Below are 16,518 nucleotides of genomic sequence, written 5' to 3'. Positions count from 1 at the left end.
AAATGCTGCCTCAAAAGCTTCTAATTTAACACAGATACATGTCTCAGCAGAGCGTTATTTACTTCTCCTGCCAGTGGTCATAATGCTGTGGCTGATCAGAATACTGCGAGTAGCTTTGTATTCGTCATAATCCGGAAAATGAAATTAAACTAAAGGGACGAGCGGCAACGTTAATAGAAAACATCACTGTGCTTTTATCCAGATAAACTTGTTAGTGGAAACATATTCTGGGATAAAAAAAGATCATTTAGCCGACGAGAAACCTCTTCCTGTGTGTGAGATGAAATCACCAACACAAACATAGGTGTGCGTTCGTTCACTTGGATATCGTTCATAAACGCAGCGGCCTGCAGAGAATAAAATAAAATAAATAAATCCCGACTGTGAATTGGAGTGATGAATGTACCCTTCTTCTGTCCTCACTCACCTGCCTCTTTAATATTCTTTCAACATAAACCACGAAGGGTTACTCACGGAAATAGAGAGGCAGGAAGGGAGGTAATTTTACTCGCGGCCTACAGGTCCAATAATTTGTTTTGCAGTCCTTCTGGGTTCTCACGTACACTGAAGGCGGCGGCGCTCAATGCTTCAAGGTTAACACTGAAGTGCTGTTTTCATCCGCACGTTCCCAGGAAAAAGCAGCGAGTCCCAGTCACTAAAAGCTCCCGCCTGCACCGTGCATGCGAAACCAGCGTGTGCGCTCGCGCTTGCACGTCTTTTTTCTTTTCCGCCGCCACACATGCGCCATCTATCAAAAGGGCCCTCTGTTCCCCAAATTAGAAAAAAAAGGGAATGTTTTTCCCTCCGCAAACTGTTGGAATACAAACCCAGGCTGTCTCTGTTTAGCCCGAGCATTTGGCTCAGCTACGTCTCGGTCGTGTTATCTCCGTGGGCTGTTACCTTGAGGAGCCCGTGTACAGCGACGCGCGCCTCCTCGCGAGATTGATTGATAACCCCGGACTCCTCGCGACGGCGAACGCGATGATCTGCAGTACGTCAAGGCGGCTTCAGATGAAATGACTGAACATTTTCTCACGCCGTAGATCACCCCCCCCCGTCCACCGGCTTTTTCTGCATGTCGTTACCGCCCGAGGTGACGCTGACGAGATTAGGGGGTGGGGGGAAAGAACGGCGTCTGTCGCGGGGCTGGCGGTAAACAGCAAGGCCGGTCTGAGGAGTATGGAAGCGTTGTCACACCTCACCGATCGCGGGTCTGCGCGACGTGACAACGCCGGATTCCTATCCGCGTGAGAAGTCGCTGGATGTTGTTTGATCGCAGCCGAGAGACAAAAAAGCTCATTGAAAATATGTGGAGGCGGGAAAAAAAAATAATAATAAAATAAAAAAGTCGCGGGCCGTGGGATTTACCTTGATGCTATCTAGCATTATACAGACGAGGAATGCGTCTTTATTTATCTCGTTTCCTCGCACACATCGGCTGGCTGATCTGAGGGGTTTCTAGTCTTTGAACAGAGGTGTTGTTCTCGTCCTCCTTGTGACAAGTGTTTTATTGAAAATTTTTTCTCCAATTCCCAGCATTTCCAGACTTTTCAGATGCGGAGCGTTGAGGAAATTAGCTCGCTGCCTGTCGCTCGCGCCGATCAGACAAACACGGGAGGGAGCCGGGCTCCGCGTCCGTCACGCTGTTTGTGACAGTTTGACGTCTGAAAATGTTATTGTCAGGGTGGGAGTTTTTTTCTCCCCATCTTTTTCTGTTATTACCGGGTTTCTTTGTATAATTTCCTTTTCTAATCCAGAAGATGATAATGTAACTCAAAGGTGTCAAACTCAATTTAGCTCAGGGGGCCACGCGCAACCCAATTTGCATTTAACACGACGGCACAATAACTTACACAGGGTACGGACGTGACGTCACAGCTACTGAAGTCTCCATGGTTACGGCCACTGAGTGGTAAAAAGTGACAGTTGAACATGGAGATTAGCAGCATTAGTTTGGATCATAGGCTTTAATAGCATCTAAACTGTAAAGTTAATTTAAAAAATGGGGCAGAGCTGTTGTGCAACGTTACTTCTCAGTAAACCTCTTAGCGTTAGCATCTTTTATTTAGCTACATTTATCATAACTGAAATGACCTAAAACTGACTTAAACTAACTGGAACTGAGGCTAATCCACTTTTCCAAATCCGTATTAGTTCGTTTGGATCATTGTCGAGTCCATTTTCCTTTAATTTGATTTGATCTTGCTGTGTTTACTGCTACATTTCACCATGTTTTTGCCGCTCAGTCGGGCGTAGCGTCAATGTTTACCCTCTATTCGTACTCTTCTCCTTTGTTTTAAAGGAAAGAATTATAAAAATGTTTACATATAATGAACTATAGCATTACAAGACACAATTTTATGAGTGCAATTTTGGATTAGTGCTGTGTTATGGGCGAAACTGTGACTAAAACAGTGTGAGCCCTGTTGGGCAGATTAGCGGTTGATCTCTTCAGTGCACATCTATGCCACACTGGACCCTCTGGCGGTCTGGTTCTGGCCCCTGGCCCTTATTAATTCAGTTAGTGCCACAAGATAAAATGAGACTTCTGCGTCTCTGTGGTGTTTAATAAGGATGTTTCAGCATTAATGATGAATATACAGCTGCTGCAAACAGTCAATTAATCTATTAATCGTTTGGTTGACTTGTCACTAGGTAATAAACAGACTTTTTACCATTAAACTATAAACTTTTATTCAAACTTTTACCTAATAACTAAAGTTAATGTTCATGCAGGTCATGTGTGCTGTCATTAATTAGCACACATGCTCAGAGTGCGACTTAACTTAACTGATTGAAGTTGTTAATGCACCTGTATCATTTATTTGCTAAAAGCTGCTTACACCTACATAGAGTGAAACATGAATGGAAAACTGTGTTATTTAATTTTATTATTTTACACAAGCATTAACGCACGACATTAGCATCTGATTTAAAGAGTCTCCAGTCACCGAGTTCTTGTCTGAAGCAACAACAACAAAATGCAGAACAAAATAGTGTAACAGTCGGACTCATTTTGTGACTGAAAAGGCACAGGGACCTTCTTTGTTGATATTCTGGTGTACAGTGGTTGTGCTGCTGTGGTAGGTCGCTTCATTTTTGCCAAGCGTGCATTTGGTTTCAAAGAATTTCCACACTTTGGACTTTTGGACTTGCCTCAGCCTCCGTAACTCAGGATGAACTTAAACGCTGCAATACCTGGACGCGTTTTACGCAAATCAGCATAATTTAACGTTTATGTTGACACGTCCCAGCAAAAGCCTGATCATAACCTCTTATTGTTGTAGTACAATAAAATTTATAATCTGATGAAAAAATGCATATAATAAAGGAAACGTTAGCTAATAACAGATGTTTATGTTTATGTGTATCACCTTCATTATATTCTTCATGTATTACAATCTACAGTTTTGTCATCTTGATTGTCTGCAGTGTAAAATGAAGGTTGGGTGTTATCTAAATTCAACAAACTGCAAAACAACAGTGATTGTAATTTTTCATAATTCTAGCAATAAGAACAGTTGTTGGGTACAGTTTCAAACGTAGCGTAACAGCTAAAGTTTTACTCGTCTCGGTGAGTGGCGTTACCTCAGTCTGACGTCTGTCGAGATTCACAGCATGAATAGAACAAATGATACTCACATGCGGCTACGCCTGCACCAAGAGCGTATAACTGATTCCACATTCAGCCGAACGTAATCAGCTGAATGTGGAATTAACTCCACATATAAAACCACACGTAAAAGTACAGTGTCCTGTTCTTATAATAATAATAATCTATTGATAAATTTGAACTGATGAGACATTGAAGAAATAATTAGCAGATTTATGGAAGAAAATAAAAGATATATATATATATATGTGTGTATTTGACATATATAAATAAAACAGATTAAAGGCGTCTAATAATTCATGCTGTGGAATGATAGTGGTGCAGTTTTTCATTATTGTATGCTGTGCATGTGCAGGTAATAGTTCTATTACGGTGTAATAGAGAGGAATCAGACTCAGAAGTTAATTCTGGTTTTCTGACCTGTAATTTAAACTTTATCACAATATGCTGCATAGCAATAATAAAAAATAAGTTACTTAAATATAATGTTTCTCTGAAAGAATGAAACATATGTTCATAGATGCAGTGATTTGCAGCATTTGAGCGTATTTTCTGGGTAAAACGCTTTGACTTTGACAGTCACACTTTCCTGCAGCCGTAGCGTCGGGATTGCTGCTTCTTTCTGTTACTGCTCCTCTTCATGTAGTCAACATTCTCAGCTGGACATCAATCGAGGGAAACAAGAAGACAGAGATCTCATACAAGTTCAGTAATGATATCAATTTCATATCCATTAGATGATAAAAGAAAAAATTCTTTCTTTCTTACAATGTCACGATTGGTGTTTAGCGACATATAGGTAGAAACAAATCTGTTAAATTGAAATGAAATGAAATAGTGTCTTTAAATACTTAAGTAGTTCCGCTTCAATAAGGCTCCTCTCCCACATAGCAACATGTGAGCTGAGGTTCATATCTGTCCTGGTTATCGGCGCAGTGTGCGACGCTGCGGCAGCGCGAGTGACGTGACAGCCTCTAATGTAGGAGGACAGGTGACGCGCAGCGGGGGGAGGCATCTCTTGAGACACACTGGGAACCAGGTTGGAGATTGTATGTGTGAAATGTCACTTTGAATCAACACACCAATAGGCTGTCAGCAGCAGCGCTACGTAGCTCTCCCTGTTGTGGAGATATACACTCAGAAGAATTACAAGGACACGGCCGTTGTCTGTATCGCTGGAGGAGTTGTCTTTTGACAGCTGGAAGCGTTTAAAAGTTGCTGATGTATTATTTAGCGCTTCCTGTTGGGTTACTGAATTGCAATTATTGAAAAAGGTTCAACAGTGAACAGTTATGAATATTAATGTCAGCTCCTAATAGGAAGGAACACACTGAGGGAAGGAAAGGTTAACTGAGGAGGTTTTGGAGACATTTGCTTGATGAAATTTTGGCAAAAATATCCCGAGTCACCACTGTAAGTACAAACAAAAATGAACCCGTCTGGCCAAAACAGACCTCCGGTAATTTCTAACAATCACCGAATTCGTCTGTGATCTCAATCCCACGCGAATCATCCATGTCTGTGATTTGTGAAGTAAAAAATGAAACCGCAAATTACCTGCTATAATTCTGGTAACACCGAGGTCCTCTGATAAAACTAATCCAGTGTGAATCGACATCTCCGTGATTTAGAGGTGACCTTTTACTTTTTCTCGACTTCTGTTTGATTTTTTTTCTGCCTCTCGTCACATAAGAATTATGAAGGATGTGCTTTAATTCAAAGTTTGGACAGATGTTGGTTGAGATGTCGCTGAGCTATTCACCCGTTTAGACGGATGGAACCATTAAATCAATCATTAATGTGTTCATCTGCAAAGGTGGAGCTCATTTAAATACCACCAGGTCGTCGGTAATTTTTTTCCCCCCGGGATGAATATTATCAAAAATATATATTTTTAACATCCTCACATCCTCACTAGGGTCGCGGGGGTTTCTGGAGCCCATCCCAGCTGCAGCAATTAGGGGTCACCCGTTAACCTAACGAGCATGTGTGGTGGGCGGTGGGAGGAAACCGGAGTATCTGGAGAAAACCCACACAGACACAGGGAGAACATGCTCTATATCCCCATTTTCATGAGTAAAAATATTCTAGTTTTACTTATATTGCCTTATATATTGATATATTTTTGTTTTCAGGGCAACACTGGTTATAACAGAACAGGTTCTGATGAGTCCGGGTCTGGATTTTATTTATTTATTTATCCAGAGGGAATTTCAATGTCCAGCAGCTTACAATAATATATACACAGTATATGGTATCCTGTAGAAGGTGGTGGATTTTGCTCGAGGTCCGCTGATGTCAGGGACTCCAGCTCTGGAGACTTCCACGGAGCTCGGCTTCTGTATCTGCCTGTCCAGCCGTGAGGTTCACTTCTTCTTCTTCTTAGTGCTGCCTCCCCAGCTCACCACAACGTAGGAGAGAACATGTCCAGCAGCTTCAGGCAGACACAAAGCGACGCTTGTCTTCTGAGGAAATAGAGACGTCTCTGACCTTTTTTTTTTGTATACAGAGTCTATGTTACCAGACCAGTTTGTGATCCAGATGCAGACCCGGGTACTTCTACTGGTCTGAACCACGTCTCCACAGTCCCTGTTGATGCTGTTAATAATAACTAAATATCTTAATTACGTTCTCATCTGTTCTTATTTTGTTCTAATTTGGAAATGATTTGAATGATCGGGGACACACTAACCATTACAGCTGCTAAATATCCCAATGCTTATTTGCTTATTTGAAATGATAAATCTTACTTCAGCTTAGTGATGGCATGAGACAAGAATACAGCGTAAATCTAGAAACTGCCAGAGAAAACGCCTTTGATTTTCAGATCAAACTTACTGCACATCTCGTCATTTACAACGATGAAAAAGTCCCAGTGTTGAACCTTAGAGCTGTGATAAACCAGGCCTCCTAGCAGAGTCCTCTGTTACCCTGCGCCGGGCTGTTAGTGAACATCTGCAGGTTGCAATCCGATTTAGCTTGTTGGGTTGGCAGCGGAAAGAGTTGGTGACAGGGATCATCACTCATCTTGGAGAACGAGAGCGCAAGATGAAAATCTGATGTGATGAAAGTAAACAAAACGGGGGAGGCTCAAAGGCCAGATTCGTGTTGAGTCCTTAGCCGATCCGAGCTTTCAAATGCACAAATATGTCACCTGTTTCCCTCTCGGTAAAACAGCGTGTGCGCCAGCATCATGACCAGCGAGCTCACCGACCGTGAATCTGTGGCCTGTATACCGATCAGCCACAACATTATGACCATTGACAAGTGAATAACGTTGATCATCTTGTGACAATTCTGCAACAAAGCTACTATGACAAAGTAATTTCTATCTCCCTTCAACCCAAAGGCCTCCACTAACAACATCCTGTTTCCAGACACCACATGACCTCCTTTACATGTCCATTCTCTGATGAGTCACATTTGCTTTGGAGGCCTACACAATGTTAGGAAGGAACATAATGTTATGCCTGATCGTTGTGTTACTTAACACCGGAAAATATACATTGAAAAAGGCTCAATACTTTTAAGTCTGCTCAGAAGAATGACTTACATGGTGTGACTAATGGTTTTGGCCTATTTAGCCGGGCTTAACAAAGCCTTAGATGGGTTTACCACGCGGAAGGAATATCCGGAGTAAACCGTCTTTCCACTTTGCCTTCACATGTCTTGGTCTTCGTCCTCAAAGGCGAGTTAAATAAAGTGATATTTCGGGGGGTTTGTGACGTGACTCCTCGGCGCTCGGTGAGCACATTTGACTAAGTGAAAAAATAGGTTTCACATGAAGCTGTGAAATCAGGAGAGGAGAGGCTACATCCTGTGTTGAATCTGCTGGCTCCGGTGTAACTTTAACGTCTTCTTTTATGAACTCTTGTCTGTGTCTGATTCTAGTGCTGCAGCAGCTGCTAGAGTGAGTGTCCTCAGGGAAACTTCTCGCGCTGGGAATCATTTTCTTCTCCATTTCCACGGACGAGTCGGGGGCCGATGCCTGCACCGGGCAGAGCGGACTTGGCTGAAGCGATGCATCCGGCTGATAAAGGTGGAAAACGTCCGAGAGGTAGACGCCACGCGTGTTGTTTCAATTCAAAACCAGATGAGCAGAACACTAGCAAAGGGTTTATCAGACCGTATCATCAGTAGTAAACCTGGAAGGTACAAATACATAGAAACATTGATGTCTGTAGAATCTGTGTGTGCAGGTGTGCATGTCAATCAGCCACAATATAATGACCACTGACAGGAGACGTAAATAACAGTGACCGTCTTGTGACAATTCAGTGTTTTTGCAAGTTTGGACCTGGTATTTATTCATGTGGATGTTACTTAGACATGTAGTACCCACCTAGACCAGACCAGACACCCCCACTCCTTGATGGTAGCAGTCATCCCCAGCAGGATGCAGTCTGACACACACACATACACACAAAAATGCTTTGAGAACGACTAAAAAGAAAAACATGAAAGAACAGCACAAGGTGTTGACCTGGCCTCCAGATTCATCCCATCTCATCTTCTACTACCTCTTAATCCTCCCTTGGGTCGCTGGGGTTACTGGAGCCCATCCCAGCCTGTACACCCTGGACAGGACGCAAACTGATCAAGTGTCTGTGTGATGTGTGATAATCCACAGAGACCCTTCCCCTCCTTCTATAAGACCCCAAAAGCCTGCCCACTAACAATATTCTGTTGTCAGACACTGCTGAGGGCGCCCTCAGAAAGTCCATGTCCATTGTCTGATGATATTAAGTCATCTAGTAAAGTTTAAACTATGGTGCTTAGTTTCAGTATGAGGGTGGAATTTACATGGTCACATACTGTCAACTGGCACCTCTTTACAAATAATAACAGTATGTTTACACGCGCGTAAAAAAAGTAATTATTGCCTTAATCTGACTCTAACTGGACAACTTAAGCGCACACGTTACTCCGACTAATATCAGAGTTTTTCTTATCAGACTAAGACAGATAATGAGACTGGAAATTGACTTTCCCTGGCATGGATATGCCTTAATCAGACTTTAACTGGACAACTGGACGCATGCATGTGCTCCGCAACCGCTACACTGGCGTATGACCCCGGGACAAAAACAAAAAAGCTGGTCGCAGAACAAGAAGTTAAACAGAGCCGGTAGAAGAACCACCTGAGGGATAGCGCCATCTAATCTGCACCAAAAGTAGCGCACATTATTTACGAGATTTAAAAAGCTGAAGTGTATCCACCTGGTGGTTGTTTGAAATGCCGCTCTGCCACATGAACGACTCCTGTTGTATATTATTTGTCAACCGGAAAAGACACATATCGCCACCTAGTGTAACGGAGGAGGACATTTTTCCAACAGTTATTAATTTTTTTTGTGTTGCAGAACCACATTCAGAAAGAGGAATTTTGAGCATAGCTCAATAAAACTGTGCATTCACCGTCAGGATTTACTCTGTTTTGTACTCGCCCCAGAATCTGTGTCCTCTCTCACTTTCACTTCAGGTAGCCTACTAAAAATCAATCATTTTTTCCACTCGCACGCACTGTGGTTAGCTAACCCGATGTTTACACTATTTTCAGGTTTATTTTTTCTCCCGTGGGAGGCAAGCGACGTCTTCAAGAAACTCTACTAGTCTTTCTTTCTTTAGGATATTTCCAAACCGATAAGTCTGAAACAAGTCAAAAAAAAACATCAGAGTTGTAAGATACTGATCTAATAACCCCAACAGTGCTCATGTATCCAACTTCTAAGCTGAAGTGTGGCCTGAAATACGTTGAAGCTGAGTATGTTTTGTCAGAGTTGGTGAGTGATTTTGTCCAGAACCTTCAGAGGAAGCAGTACTGGATTCTTCATACTCACGTCTCTGGTGGAGTCTCCGGTGGCTTGAAGTCCAATTTACCACAGTTAGACCAGACTGGATCAAACCTCACACTATAAACACTGCATTTGACAAGCTACATGCAGAACCTTTCTGTGTTACCATGTGTTTTTCTCATTATGTCCCCAGTATGAGACTCTGGTCATGGGGCTACTTTCTGAAGCCAATTAAAAAAAAAAAAAATCCACACACACACAGACACACCAATCACACAACGTATCATGTATTATTAAGCAGGGCTTTGAATAAAACATAAAGGTTAGTATTTCCCAAATTATTCTCACAGGAAAAGGAAAGAAATGTGAACATATTTGTGTGGTGCTGTCCCGCTGCTTGAATTAATGGTGCTTAGGGTTTAATGCTGCGGCTTCAAGTGTAGCTTTCTCTTTTTTATTTTATTTATTAATTTTTTCACAGTCAACATCTACATACCACAAAAAAAAGGTTTAATTTTTGGTTCCTATTCTCAAAAGAAGAAACATTACAAACAACACTGCTGGAAAAATCACTTTACCATTGATATTTCTCTGTAACAGGGGCACTGGGGATTTGGAAACATTCAATTTGAAGCCCCTTGGTATCAGAATGAAATATTGCGCTGGAAATTGTTCTTTCCATTAACCATGCGGCAAGATAAAGTCTGCAGAAACAAACAGCGGAGGACAGAGGCTAATACTACCTCTAGGAAATGCGGTTGTTTCACGATTTAGCAGAGATTTACTATCCAGTGATTATGCTCCCTGGAGACTATGCCACCCTCTGAGTAAAGCACGAAATGGTTGTAGATAGAGCTCTCATCAATAAGTCATCAGAGGTCAGCTTAGTGTTTGTGGGTGAGAAGCTGGTAGCTAATCAAGTAAACAGAGTCCGAGTATTGGCTGTTTAAGGTGTTAAGGCAAACAAATGATGTGTGAAGGACACTGTGATGATCATCCCAGGTGTCAGTGAAAAGAAACACATGGATTTGTGCTTAAACTGGCTTTGGAAAAAAAAAAAAAAATCAAGGGAGCTGGTTCACCCCAGTGTAATTGAATTCTCATTTTCTTGACATTTCTGATTTATGAGTTCAGGCAAAACAAATCATAGATTGTGGCAACTGCATGTGGAGGATTTTTAAAAGAAATTTTGCTTAAAAGTACGGCTTACTAAGTAGTTTCTTTGAACTTACACTTTCTAATGACTTTTTAGCAGTGTGTGTTCCTTTTTGTGTTTAGAGTGTGTATAAAAGATGAACATCACCAAGTTAAAGCCGATGCAGGAGTCATTTTAAGAGCAATAATGGTCATTATTTTTTGGCTCCAAAAGAAAATCATAAAATTCTCTCATGAAATACACAAATATACATCTTCAGGACAGTGTGCCAGTGCTCTGATTGTAAAGTATTCCATAATTAAGTAGATATTAGCGATTGGTCTTCATCCATCTGGAGTCATTAACAAACTCAACCCCCATCTCCTCTCTATTGTCTACAGGATAGAGCGTATAAATATGCACGGTAGAACAGCTCCTCTAAATTGAAGCTAAAGCAAGTAGAGCTCCCCCTGGTGACTGGCTGCAGTATAGGTAATAAGCTCCGCCCCCTCCATGTTAGTGGATGGGACTTGGGCCAAACTAAAACACTCAGTATACGCTCAAATGTTTATTTTTTTCAAGGATGGTTTTTGCCATTTTAGGTAGTTAATATAATGTTGGTGCATGCTCAAGTTAGTTATTTGTCGCAATATGAACGGGATGTGACCCAACAGTGACTATAAAAAAATTAAAATAAATACAGTATATAATCCAACATTTCCTTACTGGTGTAACTGGTGGAGGTAGAGCAGAGTGTAGTTTTAATTAAGTGAAAACACAATGAAAATAGCATCAGGAAAGGGCAAAATGTCACCCTTACTGTATTTATATACAGTCTATGGTCTGAACAGGTCACTACTGATTCGAAAAGAAAGAAAAATCATGGCTTAAAAGGCTGTGTACAAACCAGTGGTTAACATAACTGTGGCTACATTCATCTGTTATAGCCCGTCTCCTTACATGGTCACAAAATAGAACCGCTGTTCCGTCCCTTTCTTGATGCTGTAATGAAATTCAAACATGCCCGGCTTGAATGAAGAAAAACACTCACTCTGGCAAAAGCCAAATCGCTACTATGTCCTCACAGACGGATTTCATTTTGGACAACAACAACAAAGAAAGAACGCTGTCCCCATTAAGGATGGAAGAAGAAGCCTCGTAACCAAGTGATGCGACGTTCCCACCGGCGGCCATGATGGAGGTCCGCCGCTTTTGGCAACAGCAGCTGATCCCATTTGTAATCTTATGACTTGGCCGCCTCACCAACATAGGATGGACGTGGCTAATTTCTGTGACGTTCCTCGTTGGGATCTTTTGGTTTAATTACAGCTGTTTGCATAATACTGTCCGCCTCCTGCCCCCTAATGGTAACATGCGCCCAGACTAACTTTCCCAGATGGATCTGTAAACAACTACGACGCCTTGAGCTATTCAATTGTTATTATTGAGGAATGATGATGTTGACGCTGTTTTTAATCACTCAACAAAAAGCATGCATACGCCATTAAAACGTAATATAAGCAGGCTAATTAAGAAAAATGGCCCTTGAGGCTGCGCGTTACCTCATGGATGTATTCATGAGCAAGTTGAGTTGTTTAGGATTCGCCAGTGCAGATTCTGTAATGGTATAGTTTTCTCAGATTCAGCACCACGGACAGCACCCTACAGGACCTCAGCTCTCGGTGAAATGAGGAGACGGGAAGCTTTCAGAGGCACCGTCTATATTTAGCAATGAGCACTGCTTAAGAGATATTTACTGTCACCTCTGATAAACTGCAACGGAGAGCATGACAGAAATGTTGGCAAGTTCTGCTTTTTACACTACAAACAAACAAACAAACAAATAAAAAAAAAGCTCAATACACACTGCGAGTTTGACCTGTGACTACACACTGCACAACTTATGAAGTGGAACCCCAGAGACAGTGGTTGGTTTGGCCGACCTCTCAGTTTGAGCAAGTGCAGATTTGAAAGGAAAAAAAAAAAAAAAAATCCAGTTAAAGGTACATTTCCGCTGCCAGAAATCGAAGTAGAACAAGAGGAACCACAATCACGTGACTGAACATGCACTTTACTCTGGAAAATGAAGTCAGTCAGGCAGCAGTTTTTGACTAATGCGATGTTGATGTTTGGTGAGGTGGTTGTAGGAGATTGTCATTCAATACTACCCAAAAAAAAACAAACAAAAAAACAACACAGATGGGAATATGTCGAGTCCACTGAGGCAAAGTCTGCAGCAAAAACAACAACAAACCATGAATGCTGTCTTTAAAAGAAGAGAATAGTTTCATGGAGATGGTGTCAAGCGATGGTGTCAAGCGAAAAATATTGCAGAGGGGGTTAGGGAGTTGGACCGGTCCATTTCTATGCTACCGCATAAGAAGGGAAGAGTTACGCTCTCCTCATTAGCATTGACAGCCCCATTAATTGTACATGATCCGGTTGCACGGTGCACACGTGATCTAGGAGAATAAGTAAGATAAGAAAAACCTTTATGAATCTGCAGGGAAGGACGCTATGTTAATTTAAGATTGAATCGGGACTCGTATCGGTCGATGCTAAATATTAAAAGATCGGTATCGGATCGGGCGGGTTAAACGTTTATTTAAGGATAAACTGCTTTTACCTTATTTTAAGATTACCAAACTACCTGACAGAAAAACCAAAAGAGAATAAAGTCTGGATTTTACTGACTGTTGCTAGAATGTCATAGAAGTGCACTGTACTTAGTAAATTGGTCTGCGTTTTCTGTCAAGCATTCCTGTATTTGGCATTCAGCAGGAAAACTCTGATCTTCCTCAGAAGTGGACATACTGCCTAACAAGGTTCTTTGCTCTGCGCTGCAGCAAGTAGTCCCTACCTCTAAGTTCTGCTCCGACAGGTAACCGTCTGACATTCAAATTGAGGCTTCCCCTGCGAACGAGACCTGCGGTGTATTTGCAAGTGCATTGATCCCGCAAGAGTCGGGATTTCCGAGCGGACGAATTGGACGCAGCCAGGCGGTGCAGCGTGGTTTCTCCTGATTAACCCTCTCATATGCTCATTTAACTGAGTGTTGAAGGCCAAGGGGGGAATAAAAACGGCCACAGCATTTACAAAATGAAAGAAAGAGGCACCAACACTCGGCGTGCTGGGGAGCACAAACAGAATATTCATGCTTTCAAAAGGCAGTGACCACCACGGCTTTTCTGCCCTGACACAAGGAAACCAGAAATTCAATTCCAGTCATTTTTTCTCATGGCCTTTTGTACTCTGCGAAGACCTGCTTCCAGAGTTAAGCAGTGGCAGGTTGGGATTTTACCATGTGGAAGCTTCCCACTGAACCACTGGTAGGAACTGATGAACCCCATTAAGCGCTAATCGTATTTTACAGAGCTGGATTGAGGACACTCGAAGACGGCGTTCACCTTTCCTGGCTGCACACACACAGTCGGGAGGCATCGCAGGAAGAAGACACAGCGTCGTAAAATGACTCCCCCCTGTTTTGGTTTAAGGGATAATTGTTGTCCAACTGTCCTTTCGAGTATTTGAGAAACGCTGAGCATGCTTGTGCTTGTTCTGGGAAAGTGCCCGGGCGGTTTCCAAGAACACAAACACCAACCTTGGCATTTGCCACGCTGGAGAAAAACACCAGATATCCACAGCGACAACAGGAGCGACATGCATCCAGGGGAGCTGTGCTCATCAGTCTGGTTAAATAGTGCCTCCCCGGAGACAGCAGCAGAGGAGAGTAAATGGTGTGCACTTACATAGCACTTTTCTGCGTTAGTGGCCACAGCCGCCCACCAGCTGAGCGAGACATTGATTTTTGAAATTTTACAGAGTGTGATAATCAATAGAAGACAGGTGTTGCCACCATGTATGAAAGTGAGGAAGATTAGCAAAAGAGCAAAAAAAGAAGCAACAATACGCTGTACCATATCCTTTTGTAGCGGCAGGATGGTATCGGTGTTTCAGGGGCAGCGATCATTAACTATTTACTGAAGAACTCCCAAACATCTTCATGCTCTGAAATCACTCCGGTCCATGACACAATGCATCTGACCAGCAGTTCAAAATAAAGCCATAAATATTCCGAGTCCACGAGCGACCGAGGGGGAAAGGACTAGATGAAACAATATCTCCTGATGACCCTCCAGGAATAACAACAAGATGAACTTTAACTGACGTCAGAGGACATTCATCAGGAGCAGTGACCTTAATGGCTCCCTCCAGACAGGGGAAGTGAATTCCCGGCTCCTCACTCAGGAACACGGGGCTTTTATGGGCACCTGACCAGGTCATAGGCCGTAGCATGAATAAGACATCATAGAGTGTGCTCCGTAGCTTGGTACTGCACCGCCCGATGAACATAATTGCTCCATACATTGTAGGTCGCTAACGCTCTTCTACGTGTGTTCATTTTCTGAAATTAAACAAGACGAAAATTGCGAAAAGTTAACCAAAGCATTTCCAAAAGTTTCCGTTCCCTTTTAGCTCCTTGTTTGTGAAGCATTTATACTCAAGAGCAAATGTCGTCGAGATCCTTCCACCAACTCTTTATTCCGGAAACAAAAGTGTTGCGCAATTGAAAATTTTCAAGGCTTTGAATAAATTCCTTTGCTGGGAAATTCTGATTCTTTTTCTTCTTATGAGTCTCTTCAAATGCTTGAGAGGTTTCAAAGGAGCACAGAAGATTCCTGGGAGGGAATGACTGTCAACGGCCTGTCAAGCTCAAAGGCGTCTTCAGAGCGGGACATCACCTCTGCTGCTAAAGCGGTAAACAATGCGTTCGGATTCATCCTCACATTAGCGGAGCCGCTAATGAAAAATGTGATCCGCGCGGAAACATGGACGAGCCACGAGTCTTTCAGTCATTTATAAGCATCAATTGAGGAGTCAACCGAGGGGTAATGCAAATTATTATTGTGAAAACAGAGCATTGAGAATGGCATAATTTCTCCTAAATGTGAGGAGTTTGAAGTGTGTCTCTATTTTCTTTCTTTCTTTCTTTTTTTTTTTTTTTTTGCCACGAGCGATAAGCAGTTTAGTCGGTAATGAATGATGTTGTTCGGGATTTTGTAGGAGTGATTGCGGGGTTTTGGATCTTGAACCGTGCGCTGCAGATGCTTATGTAAGTGGACTGGAAAAAACAAGGAGAAAAGAGCAGCAGACATTTTCCTCATACTGTCTCCCACCTGTTTTTATTTTACTCCTTCATCACACGTCCCTCCTTCTTTCACACTCTCCGCCGCTTTCTTCCATCCTCACTGCACATAATGCACACGCCAGTTTTCAAGGAGGGTTTTTTTACCATATATAACCGCCCACGTGTCTGTGAAATAAAAAAAAGAAAAAAAGAAATGATTTCGCTTGAACTTGTCGACTACGGTTTCATTGTTTGAAAGGAATCCGTTCTGTTCTGAAGATGGAGATGTTGCCTCAGCGTTGCTTATCTGGAATCGACGATGCATCAGATGGAGCGGCTTCATGTACTTACCAACGTCTCTTTCTTCTTCTACTGCACATAACTGAACACAGAACCACTTTAGGGGCGTTTGAGACAGATCTGATCAACCCTCCATCGCCTCCGGTTTATTTTAATGTAGCCGCTTTTCTGATAAATTAACTTGACCAGAAATTAATCGAGGAAAACCAATGAGACAGACGCACTGTAACGATGACAGAGTGTGCAAAATGTGACAACAAGCGGGAGGCTGATTCCACAGGTTATGTTATCCCATTCCATCTTTGCAAAACGGGCATAAATAGACTATTTTGGGATTAAAATTAAACTGGACTGTGTCATTTTGAACTCTCCTCTAAAAGGCCCTCATCTCGCCTGACACATCGCAGCGTTTTCTATGTACAAACCAAATGCCAAACGTGTTTTTCACTCATATTTTGAAGTCCCACTGCCCATAAAACCTTGGCTGGCTGTGTGCCTAAAGCACCACTGTCCCCTGTGAACTGTAAAATAAGGGATTCATCTACTG

The sequence above is a fragment of the Mugil cephalus genome, chromosome 16 (assembly GCF_022458985.1).
Source record: "Mugil cephalus isolate CIBA_MC_2020 chromosome 16, CIBA_Mcephalus_1.1, whole genome shotgun sequence".
Taxonomy (NCBI): Eukaryota; Metazoa; Chordata; class Actinopteri; order Mugiliformes; family Mugilidae; genus Mugil; species Mugil cephalus.
The sequence above is the reverse complement of the archived record's forward strand: the minus strand, read 5'-3'. Positions refer to the sequence as shown.